Consider the following 19,342-nt stretch of genomic DNA (forward strand, 5'->3'; position numbering starts at 1 on the left):
AAATAAAAAATCAATTATGTATAAAAATAATGCTTGGGGTTCTTTTTTTAGTCAAGTAATACTTTAGAGTATTAAATAGAAATACTTCCCCTCGGAACCCCTCAACTTCATAATTCCTCTCCTCAGACATAATGACTCTTTTTTTTTTTTTTTTTTTTTGTACTGGGAATTGAATTCAGGGCACCAACCTCTGAGCCACATACCCAGCCCTATTTTGTATTTTATTTAGAGACAGGGTCTCACTGAGTTGCTTAGTGCCTCACTAAGTTGCTGAGGCTGACTTTGATCCTCCTGCCTCAGCCTCCCAAGCCACTGGGATTACAGATGTGCACCACTGTGCCAGGCCCATAATGACTCTTAATATGTCTATGCACTATTCCTGACATTTTCTAAACATCCATAAACATATGTGTATGTATATATACACTCATGTGTGTGTGTATATATATACATATGTATGTGTGTGTATATATACATATATGTATGTATGTATGTGTGTGTGTGTATATACATATATATATATATGAATGTATGTATACACAAATGTCAATATACCAAACACATATCACATATTCTTTTAAAAATAAAAACACTGAGCTAGGGGTAGAGTTCAGTGGTAGAGTGCTTGTCTAGCATGAAGCCCTGGGTTTGCTCCCCAGCACCACAAAAAAATAATTAATAAAAAAATAAAGATATAAAAACCTGTTTGCCTATCAGTATGCTACAACATCTTGTTCTTTTTCTTGCAATAATATTTTTCATGTCAGTACCCAGATATCATCCACAATACTTTTAGGGACTATAAAATTTTCCATTATAACAGATATGCTATGATTTAAGCACTTACTCGATGATAGCTCTTTAGGTTATTGCCATTGAAGGGGACACTAAATGAGACTCTTTCTAAATGCATTTTAGCAGAGGCTTCCAAGTCTTCAATAATGAAAAGTACTGGACCACTTAGATAGGACTTGCAAAGGGGTCTCTACCAACTGGCTTAGGACACTGATGTCATCGTGCATCTAAAACAGAACAAAACAAAAATATTGGGGCTGGGGCTGTAGCTCAGTGGCAGAGCACTTGCCTAGCATGCATGAGGTACTGAATTCGATCCTCAGCACCACATAAAAATGAACAAATAAAATAAAGGCACATGCAAGGCCCTGGGTTCAATCCTGAGTACCACATATAAATAAATAAAATAGTTATTGTGTCCAACTACAACTACAAAAAATAAATATTAAAAAAAGAATTGAAGCCAAAGATGAGTGAAGAAAAACGGTAGATTAATTTATCTCTACATCTTGAAAAGTTAGGCTTGAAGCAGAATGAAGAATTCTCAAGTTTGAGGCCCAGGTGTGCGGAATGAGTATACATTCCCTAGCAGCAGAAGGAAGTAGAGAACTGAGTTACGATCCTTGTTGGGAACATTCTCAGAGCTACACCTGGAAGGAAGGGATGAAGGCAGGATTGGTGGAGCCCAAAGCTTCCTGGATTGGGAGGAACCGGAAGCTTCTTGCTGTGTGGCTGCAACTGAGGATCCACCAATCCTTCTGGGAGTTTTGGAGCTGAAATGGCACTTCCGAGGTGTTCTGAGTTGAGGTGAGAGGGCTGGGCCACTTTATTCCTGCTTCAGTCAGTCACTGAACACAGGTCACCCCTGAGAGGGGCAGAATTTTGAGTGAAACAATTATGTGAACCTCATTTTATTTCTTTGGTAGTGTGGATCAAACCCAGGACTTCACACATGCCAGGTAAATGCTACAGCACTAAGCTGCACCCCAACAATTCTTTTAATTTTAACTTTGAGGCCTGGTCTCACTAAATAGCCCAGGCTGGATAAGAATTTGTGATCCTCCTGCCTCCCGAACAGATGGGATTCCAGGAGTGCGCCCCATGCCTGCCTACATCAATTACGGATTCCAGCAGTAGGGAGTAGATGCCTTCGCCCTAATGAGGAGCCTGGATGAAGTGCCATAGTATCCACCACAAAAAGGAATCCAGATTTCTTTCTTCCTAGTCCCCAAGAATTTCACTGAGGCCCCCATCTTTGCATTATTTTCACCATTTCTGTGCTTCTCTCAAGCTTAGGGGAAATTATTCTGCCATCTCCTAAAATGTACCAAGAAGTGCAGAGGTATGTGAGGTTGTCCTGGGCTGCTAGATGCATTTTTAAAAACACACATTCACTCATTCTGCTCCTTCTGGGCAAGAGAAAACCTTCAAGCCCAGCTTCTTTCACAGGCTTCCCACATTTTCTCCTTGTTCAGGTTTCCAAACATACTGAGCATCTCTCTTCTCTCCTTCACCCCAGTCTGAGCAAATTTGCATGCTCAATAGACAGAGTGGGATGAAGAGAAGCAGGGATGTGACAGGATCAAGGGAAACAGTGCTACTGGGAACACATTTTTCCCCCCACATAATTTTTATGACATGAGCTCTCTCTGCATCTAGGTTTTTTTGTTTTGTTTTGTTTTAATGTTCAAAGGCACAAGCTTCAGAAATTTAAAAAATAATTTTCTTTACTTTCCCACCATAACAACATTTCCCTGAGGCAAGGATGCATTGACTAAATGAATAAAGGACAAAAAGTTAAAAAAGATTTCAGAAAGGGAATTCTGGGTAATATCTCAAAATAGTATCCTGTCACAATTATATCCAAGGACACTAACAGGACCTGTGGGTAAGATCAATGAGACCTTGTAATAGTCCTTGATGGTTCATGGATTTAGAGGAAATAGATTGGATGACCAAAGTCAGGAGAAGGACTCAATTGTTTTCTAAACAAAGAAACAGGGTGCTACAAGTCTACCAGATGTAGACTGGTAACCTTAAAGTTCTACTTAGCAATTCCAGAGAAAACTCATCTTGTTCTTTTCTTTGATAGTGTCTTGATCAGGCAAAGACTGATGAAATAAGGTATCTGGATTTCAACAAATGACTTGGCGGTCACCTGAGATATCATTATGATATCTGAAGGCCACTGAGTGGTCACATGTGGACCACGATTCTAGAGACTCAACTTGGTTCCTATCCTTTGAGCATTGCTTCTCTTAAGCCCTGTTTTTGTTAACCATTCATTGTGAAGAGCTAGTCATGAGGAGGTTGTGCCTTTCTTCATATGTGCTGGTCTTGAGCTTGCTAACCACACAAGAAACACAGCCCCCCATTTCTGTGTGAATGCAAGGCAGGTGGGGCCAGCAGTGTACCCTTCTAGAGTAGTATGGCTCAGGGTAAACCAAGCAGATTTTTATTAGTCAGCTGAAAGCTGATCATCAGTCACCACCACCTCGGGGACAATAGGATACAGACTCAGCTGGTCCCAAAGTTGATCCTAGAGGATCTGAGGCCACCAGCTCATGATTACAGTGAGACCCTCCCTGCACTCCTCCAATGGCATGTTCCTGTATCAATTATTTCCATTTTAAGAACACTAGCTCTTCTGAAAAATGACTTCTCATTAAGGTGTTTCCTGGTCATCACCCAAGACATCATAGGTGCTTCTGGTTTCAAGGTGACTTTGTGTCCTTTGGCCATAGTGGCAGTTTCAGTTAATTATCCTAAACAGCAAGATCATAATATACGCCCATATATACCACACTGCCCCATCTGGAAATTTTCTGGCCTCAAATCCCAGTGGTCACTCTGAGGTAGTACTCATAGACTTTTGCCATTACCTCTGGTCCATGGAAGTACAAGTTGCTGATACTTCTGAAAATATATCAGAGTACGGATCATAAAGGACCAGTATTGACAGAGCTGTCACTTTTTGCAATTCAGATATTACCTGCTGTTGTGAAGGTTGCTTTTCAAATCCAGCCTTTCTCCAGGTGGTCTTAATGGGTAGGAGATATTAACTTGTGTCCACTAAGTACAAACAGCCCATCTGTGCACCATGTCTTTTCCTTAGTTCCAGGGTAGAGAACAACATTAGTCTTGTTCTGGGTGCTGTGGAATGTCACAGGTGGTTCCTATGCTGGTTATGCCTAAGAATGTCACCATTGAGTGGGCTCCAGGATCCTTGTAGATTTGTCAACCATCCTGTTAGTCGTGGGTGTCACTACTGCATGTGAGCTAGCCCTGGCTTGTTCTTCAGTTTCTGATGCTTCCATGGTATCACCAATACAGTGTGTCATCACCACTGTGAGCTGATGATGAATTTAAATGGCCATGTGGCAGTATGACAAGTGTAAATTGGAACCCTCCCACATGAAGGGAGACTGAGGTGGGCTTTTTTTTTTTTTTTCTGAGATCACGATCAAGAAAAAAAAAAAAAAAAAAAACACTTGCACCTTCAGCCACTGAGCTCCAGTCCCCTTTGCCTTGTCACTTTTGTGTGTGTCTTGGAAACCCTATCAGGGACTGCTCATGCTGTAGGTGGCACTAGACTCAAGCCTCGAAAATACTGTTGGTCTCCAAGAGCCTTTTTCTTGGTCCACACAGGGATTTTAGATAGAGAATTTGGTGGTGCCAGCACTCCAACTTCGAACATGTCATTAATTAAAGTGATACTTTCTTTTCGCCCATTACTATCTATGCAATGGTATTTCAGACTAACAAGTTATGTGAACTTTGGCAATTCTAGAGGTTTCCACTTAGTATGCCCAATTAATAATGACCAAGGGGCAAACTTACATGCCTTTGGTTTTACAATACTAGATCTGGGAAGCATGCTTCAGTCAGACATAAAATCCATCTCAATGATGCTTTCAGGTAGAGGAGATAGAAACACTTCATATAACATTGTCTCAAACATTATGCTACAAAGAGAAAGATCCCCTTTCTTCTTTTTGATAGTTTGACATGGTCAGACAAAGGTGGTTGAAATAAGGTATTTGCAGCAAATAACTTGATGGGTTCCTGAGATGTTCTGGTCAATAAGATGCAAAAATGGGGACCAGAAAAGAGAAGGGCTAGAAGATTTGTAATATGATGAACCACTGTGCCCAAAGAGAGCTGGAATGAAGAGCAAAGTGTCAAGATGGGGACAGAACTGAGTACATGAGACCTGGTGAAGAAAAGCCTTGGGAAACCACGGAAATCTGGGAACCGGAAGTTTACGACTCATTATTATCACAGTTGTAAAAATCTGTGATAATGACCAGTCAAGACCCCTATAAATATTTTATTGTGGATTAATTAAATTTTGGAGGCTGAGGATGTGGCTCAAGCGGTAGCGCGCTCGCCTGGCATGCGTGCGGCCCGGGTTCGATCCTCAGCACCACATACCAACAAAGATGTTGTGTCTGCCGAGAACTAAAAAATAAATATTAAAAAAAAAAATCTCTCTCTCTCTCTCCTCTCTCACTCTCTCTTTAAAAAATAAATAAATAAATTTTGGAAATATTTATTACAGACACAATAAAGAACCTAAAAGAACAAATATCACAAATGCAGAAATAAAATGAATGATGCATCTCCCCAGTACAAAAATTCACCCCATCTAGTGAAATATTCTGTGGGGTGCAAAGGAAAAACACTCAGGCAAATTTCTGATCTTTGGAATTTGTCTCAAAAGCAAATAAAAATAAACAAACCCCTGTGAGGTGTTGTGAGGTAATCAGTTTCCAGCAGGGTGATGTATTCATTCCACTAAATGCGCTGAGTGCCCACGCTGCACTCAGGGAATCCGGGAGCCCCCGTGAGATCGCTTCTGGCTCCAAGGGAAGCTCCCCATCAGAAGAATCAGGTAAGACACAACTGATACAGAACAGGACTCCACGGGGACTTCTTGCTCAAGTGAAAGGGAGACAGCACTGACTGAGATAGTGTCCAGATGGCTCTCAGGACAAAGGAGAGAGCTAGCTTTATTCATGTGAATGGGTGCTAAGGGGTGGTTTAGAGTTTGGGAATGTTAATTGTCTGAAGTCTTTTTATTGTGTGTATGTGAACTGGAAATTGAACCTAGGGGTGCTTAACCACAGAACCACACCCCAGCCCTTTTGTGTATTTTATTGAGAGACAGGGTCTTGCAGAGTTGCTTAGGGTCTTGCTAAGTTGGCTGAGGCTGGCTTTGAACTGGTGATCCTCCTTCCTCAGCCTCCTGAGCCACTATTAAGGTACATTTCAAAAGGCGTTTTTCTTTTTTAAATGTATTTTTAGTGTGTTACATATATACATAATAGTGGGTTCATTTTGACATATTCATAAATACATACAATAGAGTTTCTCCACTTAAAAGGCGTTTTTCTCTTCCTGAGTAAGCATTTATCCTCAAGGGAGGGGTAGTTAATTATTCATTCAGATGCCAAATATTACATTTTCACATTGATACTTCATTCTCTACAAGCATCTCCATGTTGTGAGGAGGACGAGTTGCTGTAGCTGGTAAGAGAACACATAGGTGGGGAGTGGAAGAAAATGCAAATTATGGCAGTAACATGTTAAGCCCTGGGGTTCTGCTGTTTTGGTGACTGTTCAACATTCTTATCCTGTATGTTATTTGTCCTTGGAGAGTCACGCAGAGGGTGTCCTGGCTTTAATGACACACCTGTTTCTTGAGGCTGATATGACTTTGAGTTAGCAAGAGGCCAGGGAAAGGCATGCCATGTCCCTGCTGGCTCACAGGTGTGAGTGAAAGTAGGGGAGAGGGGACCCATGTACCATGCCTTTCATACCTAACAAGCTGGACATTAAGGCCCAGGAGAGCATTTCCCTTTGTGCCCATGGTGGTCCTGATGTTCTCATTCCCCCGTAATCTTAAGGGGTGCTGATTATTGTGGGGATCCCTGGCTGTCTCAAGATGACTTTTAGGAACACCTGCAGTTCTGAGCGGCCATGATTCTCCTCTTAGAAAAGGCAAGTGCAGAACCAAAACCCAGTGAGTTGTCACTTCTTTTACAAAAGTGTTTTACACGATTTACAGAAAAATTAGTGATTGAGAAAGAATTTTACAAAAGCCTGTGGATACACTCGGAGTCAATTTTATGGCTCATGACTGGCAACATTAATGGAAGCACTAATAAAAGTTATGATACGTAGTCATAAAAACCCCTGAGCATGGACTCATAAATTATATTGCAACAGGATTTGCTAAGGCAGTTAATTTTTCCTTTGTGATTTAAGACAAGAGTAGACTTTGCACTCAGCTTAGCTGCCCCTCAGGAGACCTATAAACTTCATTTTAGTCTAAAGACTGAGGTGAAACTCCACTGTTTCAAACATAAAACAACCGTGAACATATAGACGTGAAAAAAGTGACATTCTAGGCTGACAAAATGGAAATGGCTTAGTCATTCCATCTGATGCTAGAACCCAGAGAGGACTCATGGGATACTTCCAGCTTGAGATTTGGTTGCTTTTGTCCCTTTCAGTTCTACCAAAATCATGGACCCAAGTTTGATGAGGAAGATGTGTACTAGCTTTGGTGAGGGATGTTGTTTTTGCACTTACTTCTCCCAACTTCTGGTTATCAGAGCCTTGTTCTGTTCCGCTTAAGAACCGCTCCAGGTGTGATGGCACGTGCCTATAATACCAGTGACTCAGGAGGTGGAGGCAGGAAGATTGCAAGTTCAAGACCAGCCTCAGCTATTTGGCGAAGATTTGTCTCCAAATTAAAAACAAAAAGGGCTGAGAATGTGGCTCTGTGATAAATTGTCCCTGGGTTCTATCCCCAGTATAAAAAAAAAACCCCAAAACAGCTCCTATCACATCAGATGAAGGTGTCCATCGTAAGACTTCCCCTTCCCCTCCCTTTGGGGTGTGGCTCTTAATCCAAGTTCCCATCCACAAGAGCAGTGACTCTCCTAGGATTGGGTTAGGGGGACATCTGATCCAAGGAGGTCCTGAATTCTTTTTCAGAGATTACTGGGGCTGCCAGGAGGATGTGCAATCACAAGCCCTGTAGATATTTAGAGTAGAGATGCTGGAACCCAACCTTGTCACCATAAGGAGAGGCTCCCTCAGAGTAAACCAGTGCAGAGGAGAGAGAGAAAGGGAGGGAGGAGCCTGATGACATCATCCAGCTGTGGTTACATCCTTCTGGAGCCTTAGACTTTTCAGATTCACACAACAATGAATTCTGGTCTCCTTCAGCAAGTGTGAGTTCAATTTCAGAACTTGTAACCCTGAGTCTTTGTTAATTAACCATGGCAGTTACTTTTATTTGGTAGATAAAATAGCTTGTCCCCAGTACATTTTCTAATAATTATCTTCAAAGAGCAGGAACCCTGAGTAAGAAGAGGTCTTTACAACTTAGAACTAAATATTTAGTCACTCATCTCATTTATTTATTTTGGAAAAGTGACCTGCTCAGTCCCACTACTTAAGAAGGAATAGCACTGAGCATAAAAGCTGTCCTGAAATTGGAGCTTTTCTTTTCCAAGTGAAAGCAAGCTCGTCATTGTGACAGATTGAGTTTTCCAAAAATGGCTGCACGGATTTATCAATCCCATCCCACATCCTCTTTATACAATGTAGCTAACACTCCTCCTCCCAAGAGATGGAATCTAGATTCTCTTTCCTTGGATCAGACAGGGGCTGTGAGAAGCTGAATTTCTGGGGTTTGGTGTGAGGGATGCAACATGGCTTCTGAGGCTGGGCTATAAAAGGATAGAACTCCTGCCTGCCTCGCTTGGGATGTTGCCCAGGGAACCCAGCATCTATGCTGGGTGGAAACTCAGGCCATCCCATGTGGAGTGGCTCATATGAAGAGGAACCAAGAGCCCTAGTGGACAGCAGCATCACATTCCTGTAATGTGTGTGAACAAGCCTTCAGATGACTCCCTCCTAAGACTTGGAAGCTTCCCCACTAGGCCCTCTATATGGCCATTCCCACTGTGCCCTGTCTGAATTCTAGACCACTAAAAGACATGAAAGATGATAAAATACTATTATTTTGTTAAGCCAGTATGTTTTGGATCAATTTACCAAATAGTGATAGATAATTCAAACTTCTTGTATTCTTTGAGATGAGATATATTAAGTATAATTGTACGGTTAAAAACCTATTTTCTCAGAAAGGTTAAGTAACAGTGGCAGAGGTATTTGGGAGGTTTAACACTGGTGATTGTGTGGTCTTCAAAGTAGGATGTGACCTTCTCAGAAGTGAAAATGCTCAACATTCAACTGTGAAGCAGGGAATCTCCAAATGACTGCTTACAATTTGGATTCACTTCAACCTGGAAAAAACGGTGAAATTGAATGCTTCAGTATTAGAACTGTGTCTATTTGAAGTTCTGCTTTATTGAGTCAGTTTTGGTTGGTGGCTATAGCAGAGATGATGCAATGTATTTTTTCGAATCCCATTTTATTTTACTCATGAGCACATGAGTAAAATTTCTCAGCCTGCCTGCTGTTAGATGGGATGATTGAGTTCTGACCAATGGACCATAAGAGGAACCAAAGTGTTCTATCTAGTGGAAGACATTTGAGAGCAAATATGCTTTCTTTGCATTCCAACCTTTTGTTTGGAACCTGGGGCAGCTAGGAATTGAACACAGAAGAGCTTCAGTCAGGCTGGATCCCTGAATGACTGTGTGGAGCATACCCTTCCTGCTCCCCATTCAGCTTTGGACTGTGAGATGACAGAGTAGTAAACATTTATTGTGCTAATCCATTGAGATTTTGCATTTTCTTTTTATTTTTTAGTTTAGGTGGACACAATATCTTTATTTTATTTCTGTGTGGTGGTGAAGATCGAACCCAGTGCCTTATGCGTACTAGGTGAGCTCTCTACCACTGAGCCACAACCCGACTCCAAAGAGATTTTGCTAATAGCAGCCAGTATCAATGAATCTGTGCAGTAGCCCGTCACATAACTACTCACCACTATATCTAAAATTCAGTTAAAACCTGGCTTTAACTGCTTTCCCCCATCCCAGTCTACCCCAACTAATCAACCTGTGGATTTACATTTGACATTAATCCTTTTTCTATTCTTATTGCATTACTATAATTCAGCCTTTAATTGAACTCCTGACAGATTTAATCGTTCTCCATTCCCATTCTTCAGGTAGAGTGACATTTCTGAAATGTTTATCTAATCACATCATGCTTCTATTTGTAACTATTCCCCTTCAACTTCATCTCCTTCTAGTCCCTGCTATACCTCCCTGTCTGGAATACACTCCTCTTATACTCTTCTTTTCATAGGAATGGATCTGCTTCAGATTTTGGTATTCTTCATCCAATAAGCCTGTCTCGAACCTCTCGTTCATTCTAGTCAGATGCCTCTGCTTATGAGCTTCCATAGTACTCTTCATTTGTCTTAGAGGAGAACTTAGGACACCTTATTTACATTGTTTAGTTGTCTGTTTCTCCTGTCTGGAGTATACGTGCTATAAAGACTTTATGACATTACATATTTCTGGGTCCCAGAAAAATGTCTGGCATGCAGTAGAAAATGTATAAATATATGTAATACATATGTATATATGCCACATACATATCATATGTATACATATGTGATTGATGATATGAATCAATGACCAAAAAAAAAACAAGCAAACAGAAAACAAATACAAACTCCCAAAGACCCTTCTTTCACATAAGTATATTAACTGATGTCTAAACTAGAGTTAGCAAAGCTATAAGTAAAAATAGTTCTAAAAATCATTTAAAACTAAGCCATTGGGCTGTGGTTGTGGTTCAGTGGTAGAGTGCTCACCTAGCACGTGTGAGGCACTGGGTTTTATACTCAGCACCACATAAAAATAAATAAATAAGATAAAGTCATTGTGTCCATCTACAACTAAAGGAAAATATTTAAAAATTTAGCCATGTATTGAAAAAAAAAACTTCTTTGCTCACTTGAGAGATGCAAAACAGTTTTATCAGTTAATAAAATGTTTATTTTTTTTAAATTCCAAATTTGATTAATTGCTAAGGCCCATCTAGTCTCTGAAAGTGCATGTTTTAAAAAGCCTAAGTCATATGGGCACTAGATTTTTTAATTTAAATTTTTGAGAGGCAGGGTGACAATTGTTAATAATGGGGATAGCAGGCAGTATCCATGAATCTATGAATGAAATTTATATAATTAAAATTTCTGTTAACATATCAGTATTTCCAGCTTAAAAATCTATTTAATAATCAATTTCCATTACCTTAAAGATATATTTTTAAAATTATAATGTCACACTTTGTTTTGGGGCAGGTCATAATTTTTTTGTACTTTTTTTTTAGTTGTAGTTGGACACAATACCTTTATTTTATTTATTTATTTTTATGTTGTGCTGAGGATCGAACACCTGGCATGTGCTAGACAAGCGCTCTACCTCAGAGCCACAACCCCAGGCCCCAGGTCATAATTTATTTAAGAAACCAGTAATAAAAAATAAGAAAGTAAACTAATTTACAAAGAGAGCATGGGTAATATCTTAGGGAAGATGCAGTAAAATATAGTGTTCCATCATTTTCATTTTTATCTCTATAGACACTTTCAATTCATGAAAGAATTATAAGATCAGTTACTACAGGAAGGAAAATAAAATTTCACAAATTGATTCCTATAAAATTTTTGAAGTGAAAGAAAGGGCAGAGGGAGAAGGAGAATCTGGGGAGAAAAAAAAACTTCACAATTGCCATAGGTGTTAAATTTCAGGCCCAGGCATGTGTGTATGCAAATCATTTCTGATGCAGAGGATTGTATGGTAGACATAGCTTAGAATATATCTGAAAGGATATTGTTTTTGTTTTAGGGTTTCTTTTTTTGGTACATGGATTGAACCCAAGGGGACTTAACCACTGAACCACATCCCCAGTCCTATTTATTTTTTATTTTGAGACAGGATTTCATTAAGTTGCTGAGGCTGTCTTTGAGCTTGCAACCCTCCTGCCTCAGCCTCCTGAGTCACTGAAAGAATGGTATCTGAACCTGCACTCAGACTTGCTCTGTGAAGCTCTGTACTTCCCAGTTCTTTCATTCTTATAGTTTCAGCTCAACATTCAGACATTTTCTGCAATACAAGTTTGACAAAAGCATTATGTTCTTTAGGGAAATAGCTTCCATGGAACATAAAATAGTCTGTTGTGCAAAAGCAATAGCAGCTGGTGGAGTTTATAGAAACTAGCAGAGCCCAATATGATGAATTATAAACATGCTTATGTTTTAAGCAAGCACTAACATAAAAGAGGCAACAGAACACAGAGCTTATAGTTAGCTCAAGGAGTATACACAGTATCAAGGCAACTGTACGGAATGATTAGAAGATCCAACAAGTTCAGGAACAAGACTATATTTTGCTCTTTCCTTTTTTTAGATATCAAGTATGGTCACTCAATTGTAAATCTTCATATTGTTTTAATCTCTGGTGTTCATATAGTCATACCTTTTTTTTCCCCTCTAATGGGATCTTAGGAAGTGCTTTCGCACCCCATGTAGTTAAGAAAGAGTCTATATATTCTGCTACCCACTTTATAACTTTACATTTCACATTTAGGTCTTTTGTCCATTTAGATGTTATTTTATAAATGGAACAAGAAAATTCCAACTTTATTTTTCTGTATATAGTGGGTCCCTTTTCCAAACACCATATGTTAAACAACCTATACCTTTCTTCCTGGTTTGTGGGGCCATCTCAATCAAGTAACAAATCCCTGTCTGTCTGTTTTGAGGGTCCTCTCCTATCCTGTTCTGGTTCCATTCCATCCCCTTGCATCCTGTTGTGTTCCATTCCAGGCTCAATTTGTTTGGCTTGTGCCAAACCTAGACTGGTGGTTGTTTATTTCTAGAAAACTAATCTTCTCTTAAATCAGACTCTCCTAATTATTTCCTTTGGTAAATGTATATTTGCATAACTGTTAACATCAGAAATATTGAAATCTTATATGTGTTGAAGTCTATACTATCACTGCATTTTTCAATATGCAATGAGTAAATCTAGTATTTATCTAAACATTTGTACTACACCCACTCTATAGCAACAGAATAGAACTTACAAAACTTCATACTTATTTCATAGTAATATTTTTAATTTTCCCCCCAAAATGATTACATTTCTCTCATCTTGTTCTGATGTACGTGTGTGTGTGTGTGTGTGTGTGTGTGTGTGTGTGTATGTATTATGGATGGATACCAGGGCCCTGTGCATGCTAAGCATGTACTGCAACACTGAGCTACATCTCCATATCCAGGTCCACATACATCCCCGCTTTTTAAAGATTTATTTTAAGACAGGGTCTTGCCAAGTTGCTCAGGCTGGCCTCCAACTCACAATCCTCCTGCCACAGTCTCCCGAGTAACTAGGACTATAGGTGTGCACCATCATGCTTAGCAGTTTGACAATACTTTTTTTTTCAAGTCTGTATTTTTCTCTTTGGCATCTGTTTACCACAGGACCAATTATGTTAACTATAGTTTCTTATTTTTTGTATTCTTGATGCTCTGACATTTGGGGGCCTTACAGACCCAAGGGGAAACAACCCCCAGGGCTTGTTAATTCCTAAACAGAGAGAGCATTTACTTGGGAGAAAACCAGTCACCCCTTTTATCTTAACTCTTATAAAACAACCTAGTATTACCCCTGCCTGAAATCATTCCAGGGCCAGGTATTAGACAACTAGAGACCACCCTGATGATCCAGAGCCCACCAGAATTATTCAAACTAGCCAATCCTAAACTGTCCTCCTGCCCTGTCTTGCCTTTCCTGCAGAAAACCCATAAAGGGTGTGGCCTAGGATCTCATCTTGCTTCTCTCTGCCTCCTGATCAAACCTGGTCCTTCCCATGTGACCCTGTGTGGTGTGGAGTATATTTCCTTCTCTTTGGAAATACAAGTAATAAATTCTTCCTTCAGTGGCACTGTCCTTTCTGTGCTAGCACCTGGTCACTTGCATAAATTAAAATCCTGTGAGTATACATAAGATCTATAGAAGTTCTACTATAGCACCCCTATCACCACCAAACAAAAATGAGAGTAGGAAAAACTCAAACTGTATCACAAGGTAAACAGTAAAAAATAAGTCTTCTTCCCACTCCAGACCTTAAGCTCTCTAGAATTCCTGGCTTCACTTTAAAATATCAGCTGTTTATATAACCGTTTATGACACTGCAGGATTTCGACAACAGTAAGGAGATAGAAGAATCCAGAAGGAGTTCATGCATCTGCATTAGGCCTGACTTGAATGATTTCTATGTAAGGCAATGCTGTAGAAAAGTTTTAAAATAGTTGGTGTTTCCAAATATTCCTTAGTCCCCAGCTTTGACCAAAATATGTATGCCTGTGGCAACTGTGAAATGCAGCCTGTGTGGTTTGATGCTCCCACATCAGTTAAATACTTTTAACATTTGCTTTTAAAACCAGCATCATACCATATAAAGATGAAAGGAAAAATCCTGCTATTAATCTAAAATTTTTACTTAGAATGGCATCAAATAACAAATAAAAAAGATCACAAGATGAGGCAGGAAGTTCAAAAGGAAGGGAAAAGCTTTATATTTTAGTACCGATAATCACATTTTTTTCTTGCTTTTGCTTAAAATTATGTAGGGAGCTGCCGAGGGAGGAGGCTTCCAGGGAGTGAGGTCAAGTCACCCAGAGCCAGGAGCTACCTGGATCCTGATGACCTGAATGCCCAGCCCCCACAGGCCTGCCTGATCAAGTCTTTGTTCTTCCTGTAGGGCTTGCTACTTGATTGTTCTGGGTCCCCAAATGTCCTAGATGTATGTGTATTTTGTTATTTCTGCAAGATTTATAACATTTCCCTAATCTGAGACAGAGTTTTCTATTTTTTGCAACTGCAAGCACCTAACATAAAAGGCTTAAGCTGTTATGATTTTTATTCAATAAGTTATGAATACTTGTGCTGGGATATAGCTCAGTGGTAGAACACTTGCCTAGCATGTTCAAGGCTCCGGGTTCAATTCTCAGTACCACCAAAAAAAAAAAAATTATACATACTAATTTAACTAATTATACATGCTAACTGAAGTTATGTTAATAAAATTTTTTAAATTTAATTTAGATTATTTAGCTTGAAAACTCTGCATGAAAAATTTGGGGCAAGTGAAATATTTCTGATCTGAAATTCTCTAAAAATGAGCAAAATGAATACAAGCCTTGGTACCTTTATCCAACTTCTGCCCCAAGGGACTCTAAGCTTTATGTAGCATTCAGAAAGACATGCCAGGAGTTACATGAGTGCTGTGGCTTTGGTCTAAGCATAGCAGTGACATTTGCCCTGCAACAGATCATTAAATGGAAGGAGAAACAAATGTGAGGCTATGATCAAGGATGACAGGACTGGATTGTGGAAATCAGGGAGCAAACCAGAAAACTTGAGCAAATCAAATGTACAATGTGATAGAGGCCATGAGCTTCTTCAGGGAATTCTGTTTTACCTTTAAAATTTATCCTTTTTTTTCCCATTTTTCCCTGAGGGGAAAATGAAATGGAATGAGGGATAGAAAGAGAATTTAAACATTTTAGTAAAGTATGGGCTTATCTACCTAGTGCACAGTATATAAAAATTGAAAGAAATTGAAAAAATATCTTAGATTTATTGGCAAATGTATACTTAGGGTTGAGGTAAATTTGGACTGTATGTCTAAATTTGGGCCTTCCCTCCTGCTCTGCAGAGAGGTCCTCCAACCAGAACTGCCTGGGAACTCAGCCTACTCAGTGGCAATGGGTCAGCCAAGACAAAGGGCCACACTCCAGCCACAAACACAGGCTGTGAGAAAAACTTTGAAAAATGTAATGTCTATATTATAGTTTGATGGATATTGTGTTTCCAAAACTGAATAATCATTTTGAAATTTAATAGCTCTTTGCTACCTTGGTTTGTTCAGGGTGCTTTTCTTAAGAACCAGGGGTACGTGCATGTAGCAGGTGACCTTCTGCACACACCCAACCATGTAAGTCACTAGTCTTTCATGTGGAGAGGTAACATGTTTTTGTTGAGGTAAGGCTGTGTTGAAAATAGACACAGGAAATGTCTAGAGAACATCACAAAAAACACATCCAGAAGAAAGTCAGGTCTTGGGTTGTGCAGGCTAATTATGAAAGTATTTTTGGAGATTAGATTCCCATGAACTTCTCCCACTTCACCACTGCTTATATGGAAGAATACAGGGTTGAATGGAGTATCCATTTTGTTTGATTATAGCAAAAAAGGATAAGAAGCAAGACGTTCGTTGTCATTAAGACCTTTAGAATTTATCATTATCTTGAGAAATTGCTTGTACATTTTTTGGTGAGCAAACTGCTTTCATTGTTGATCTTACCCTTCTATGTGGGTACTTGGTGTGAAATTGACTGTCCGTTATGTGATCAGGAAGGTGGGAGCAGGAGTTGAACTGTGGGTAGGACAGGAGGGGCTGCGGAGACCCTAAGGTGAAGGTTCCCAAAATAGAGTCCCCAGACCAATAGCATCAGGATCTCCCTGCTTTGCATTTTTCACAAAATGAACCCCAGACCTACCTAATCAGAACTCTCAGGGGGCCCAGCACTCTGTTTCCTTTTAATAAGCCCGCCAGGTGAAGGCGATGCACTAGAAAGTTCAAGAACTTCCAGACCAGAAAGTGTAACCTGGGCCTGGTGTGCTTTATTGAGGCATCCCGTCCTCAGGTGTGTCCTGTCTTTTGGGCCCTACCTCAGAGGCACCTGGTGTCTATGCCTAGGCTCTGACTTCAGTCTATTTTCATCTGCTGAAATAGGAAAAGTAAAGCGTCGAAACTTTATGTTCTTGCTCTTATTTTTCTGTTTTTGACTGAGTTGGAGATCGAACTCAGGGCCTCTCACTTGTTAGGCAAGAGCTCTACCACTGAGCTATACTTCTAGCCTTCAAATCTTTAATCTCAGGAAATCATCTGCTTTTACACTCAGGGAACTAAATACAGAAAATTTATTCAAATAATTTGCATATTCAGGAGAGGCGTTTTGGAAGGAGGTAACACTGAGTAAATCAAATTGTGTATAGGAAATCATTGGGGAATCTCCCGTTTAAATCGAGATTCTTTCTGGAATGTCATAATGTTTATTACAAGCCATTAGCCAAATGGTACCACATTAACCTTCACATTGGTCTTATTGACATCAGGGGCTAAGCAGGTGGCTTATGGCCATTGGCATGAAGCTATCACCTTATAATGATGGAGTTATAAATATCAGATTACTGCTTCACCTCGTTTGGTCCATTTGTTGAATACTTGAGTCATTCAAAATTTATAAGCCTGAGTTCAAAGCTGCACTGTAGGAAGAACATGCCCAAGGCTCCAACCATTGGGACCAACCCTACATCGGCACAAGATGGAGATGGGCCTTAATCTTGAGCTCTGTGCTTTGGAAGTCTGGACTTGAGTCCTCTTCCAGTCTCAGGGCTTCTCCCCTAGCCCCTGAACTCTGGAATTTACTACCCAAACACCGTAAATTTACATCTAGGGCCAGTGCTATCCTCCTCCTTGGGTCTATCTTCCTGGGGACAGGCCACAGGTCCTCTGTATGCACCCCTAAACCAAAGGTGTGGCCAGGGTTTGCTGGAGAGGGGAAACTAGCTTGCATGTATGGGCTGAGGTGTCCACATTCACGTGTGCTAGGACAGAGCTGGGGGTGGTAAGAAAAAAGGACAGACTTTGGGTTAGGGGCCCAATTCTCCCTTTCCCCACCGTGAGAAATTCTGAGGAGTTCAGTAATTCTAAATTCAAATCTGGCCTCCTAAGGCATTCGGAAGAGCAGAATATATTTTGTTTAATAGTTTATTAGCTTGATTTATAATTCTAAATATTTAGACAAATCCTGTGTGGGCCTCCACAAGCATTCTTGCCCTAGGCCCTGCAAATATTAGGGGTGGGCTCACCACCCACAGCAACTCAGGAGTGAGCAAGTTTATAGAACTCATATGAAACCCGAGTCTTCCACTCCCATTATTGAGTTCTCTGAGTGCCATCTGTGCAGAATGGTTCATATCACATAGCATGACAGGTTTAGAGCAAGGCAGACTTGAAGATCGTCCTGAGATAATAAAGTGACACCTACCTCCTCTGTTCACAGTGAACATTCGGCTTTAGACTAGATGAAGGAGGTGACTATGGTTAGGGCAGGAAGAGAGATTTAAAATGTGCCAGGAAAAAAGTCAAGGAATATCACATGGAGTTGGCTGCTGGGACATGGAATCAGCCAGCACCTTGGTATACAGTGTTTAGGGACTGAATAGGGTCCCTAAAATGTTGCTTTAGAAACATTTTAGTTCTGAAAACATGGACCTGGGGCTTATATCACAGCTCTCATGGTTGTTAGTTGTAAGACAATTTTGGGTAAATTTTTTTCTCCTTCCATTCTTCTCTTTCTCTTCTTTTTCCTTCATTCCAGGAGACTGAACCCAGGACCACCCACTGCGCTACATCCCCCAACCTCCTGAGTAGCTGGGATTTCAGGCCTTCCCCACAGCACTGGCTCGAATAATTCTTTTTTTTTTTTTTTAACCTTCTCTGTGCTTGAGGTTTTTTTATTTCTTTTTTCTTTTTTTGGTACCTGGGATTGAATCTAGGGGTGCTTAACCACTGAGCCAAATCACCAGCCCTTTTATATATTTTATTTTAGTTTTTTAAAAATATTTTTAGTTGTAAAATGGACACAATACCTTTATTTCATTTATTTTATTATGTGGTGCTGAGGATCGAACCCAGTGCCTCACACACAATAGGCAAGTGTTCTGCCACTGAGCTTCAACCCCAGTCCCTATATATTTTATTTAGAGACAGGGTCTCACTGAGTTGTTTAGGGCCTTACTAAGTTGCTGAGGTTGGCTTTAAACTCTCGATCCTCCTGCCTCAGTCTCCCCAAGCCACTGGGATTACAGGTGTAGGCCACCATGCCCTGCAGTGTGCTTGAGTTTCTTGCATGTAAAATGGGAATAATATTTGGGACACTTACAGGATGGGAGTGAGGATTAAATGAAGTAGAATATGTAAAGTCCCTGGTACATTATGAGCATTTAATAAAAACTATTATTATTAGTTCTTATGGAAAATGTTTGCCTCTATGGATAGTAAGCAAAATTTCAAATGAAAAGCAGGTCCTTGGATGGATGGATTCAGCTCTGAGCCACAGGACAAATGCAAATTTATCCCAAGAAGGAAGAGGCAGTAGGTCTCATGGCCAAAGGAGTGATGGCTTCATGTTCCAATGTGAAAGGTAACTTTAAATAAGCTGTGGTGGGAGCATTTTTACCTCAGAGATCAGCAAGTGCTACACATGGATGTACATTTGAGAGACAGCATCACAGACAGTCCAAAGTAGGAACTAAAATTTAAATATTTTTGTTTACTGAGCTCTTAGTGTGTGTGTGCATGTATTTTGGGCACTGTATAATGCCACTCCTTGAGGAGGATGTCTGTACATGGTCCTCCAACAGAGGTGGCTCCAAGATGGGGCAAGTAAAGGAGCTGTTGTTATAGCAATGGG

This window comes from Spermophilus citellus (assembly GCF_964194105.1).
Source record: "Spermophilus citellus genome assembly, chromosome: 11".
Classification (NCBI taxonomy): Eukaryota; Metazoa; Chordata; class Mammalia; order Rodentia; family Sciuridae; genus Spermophilus; species Spermophilus citellus.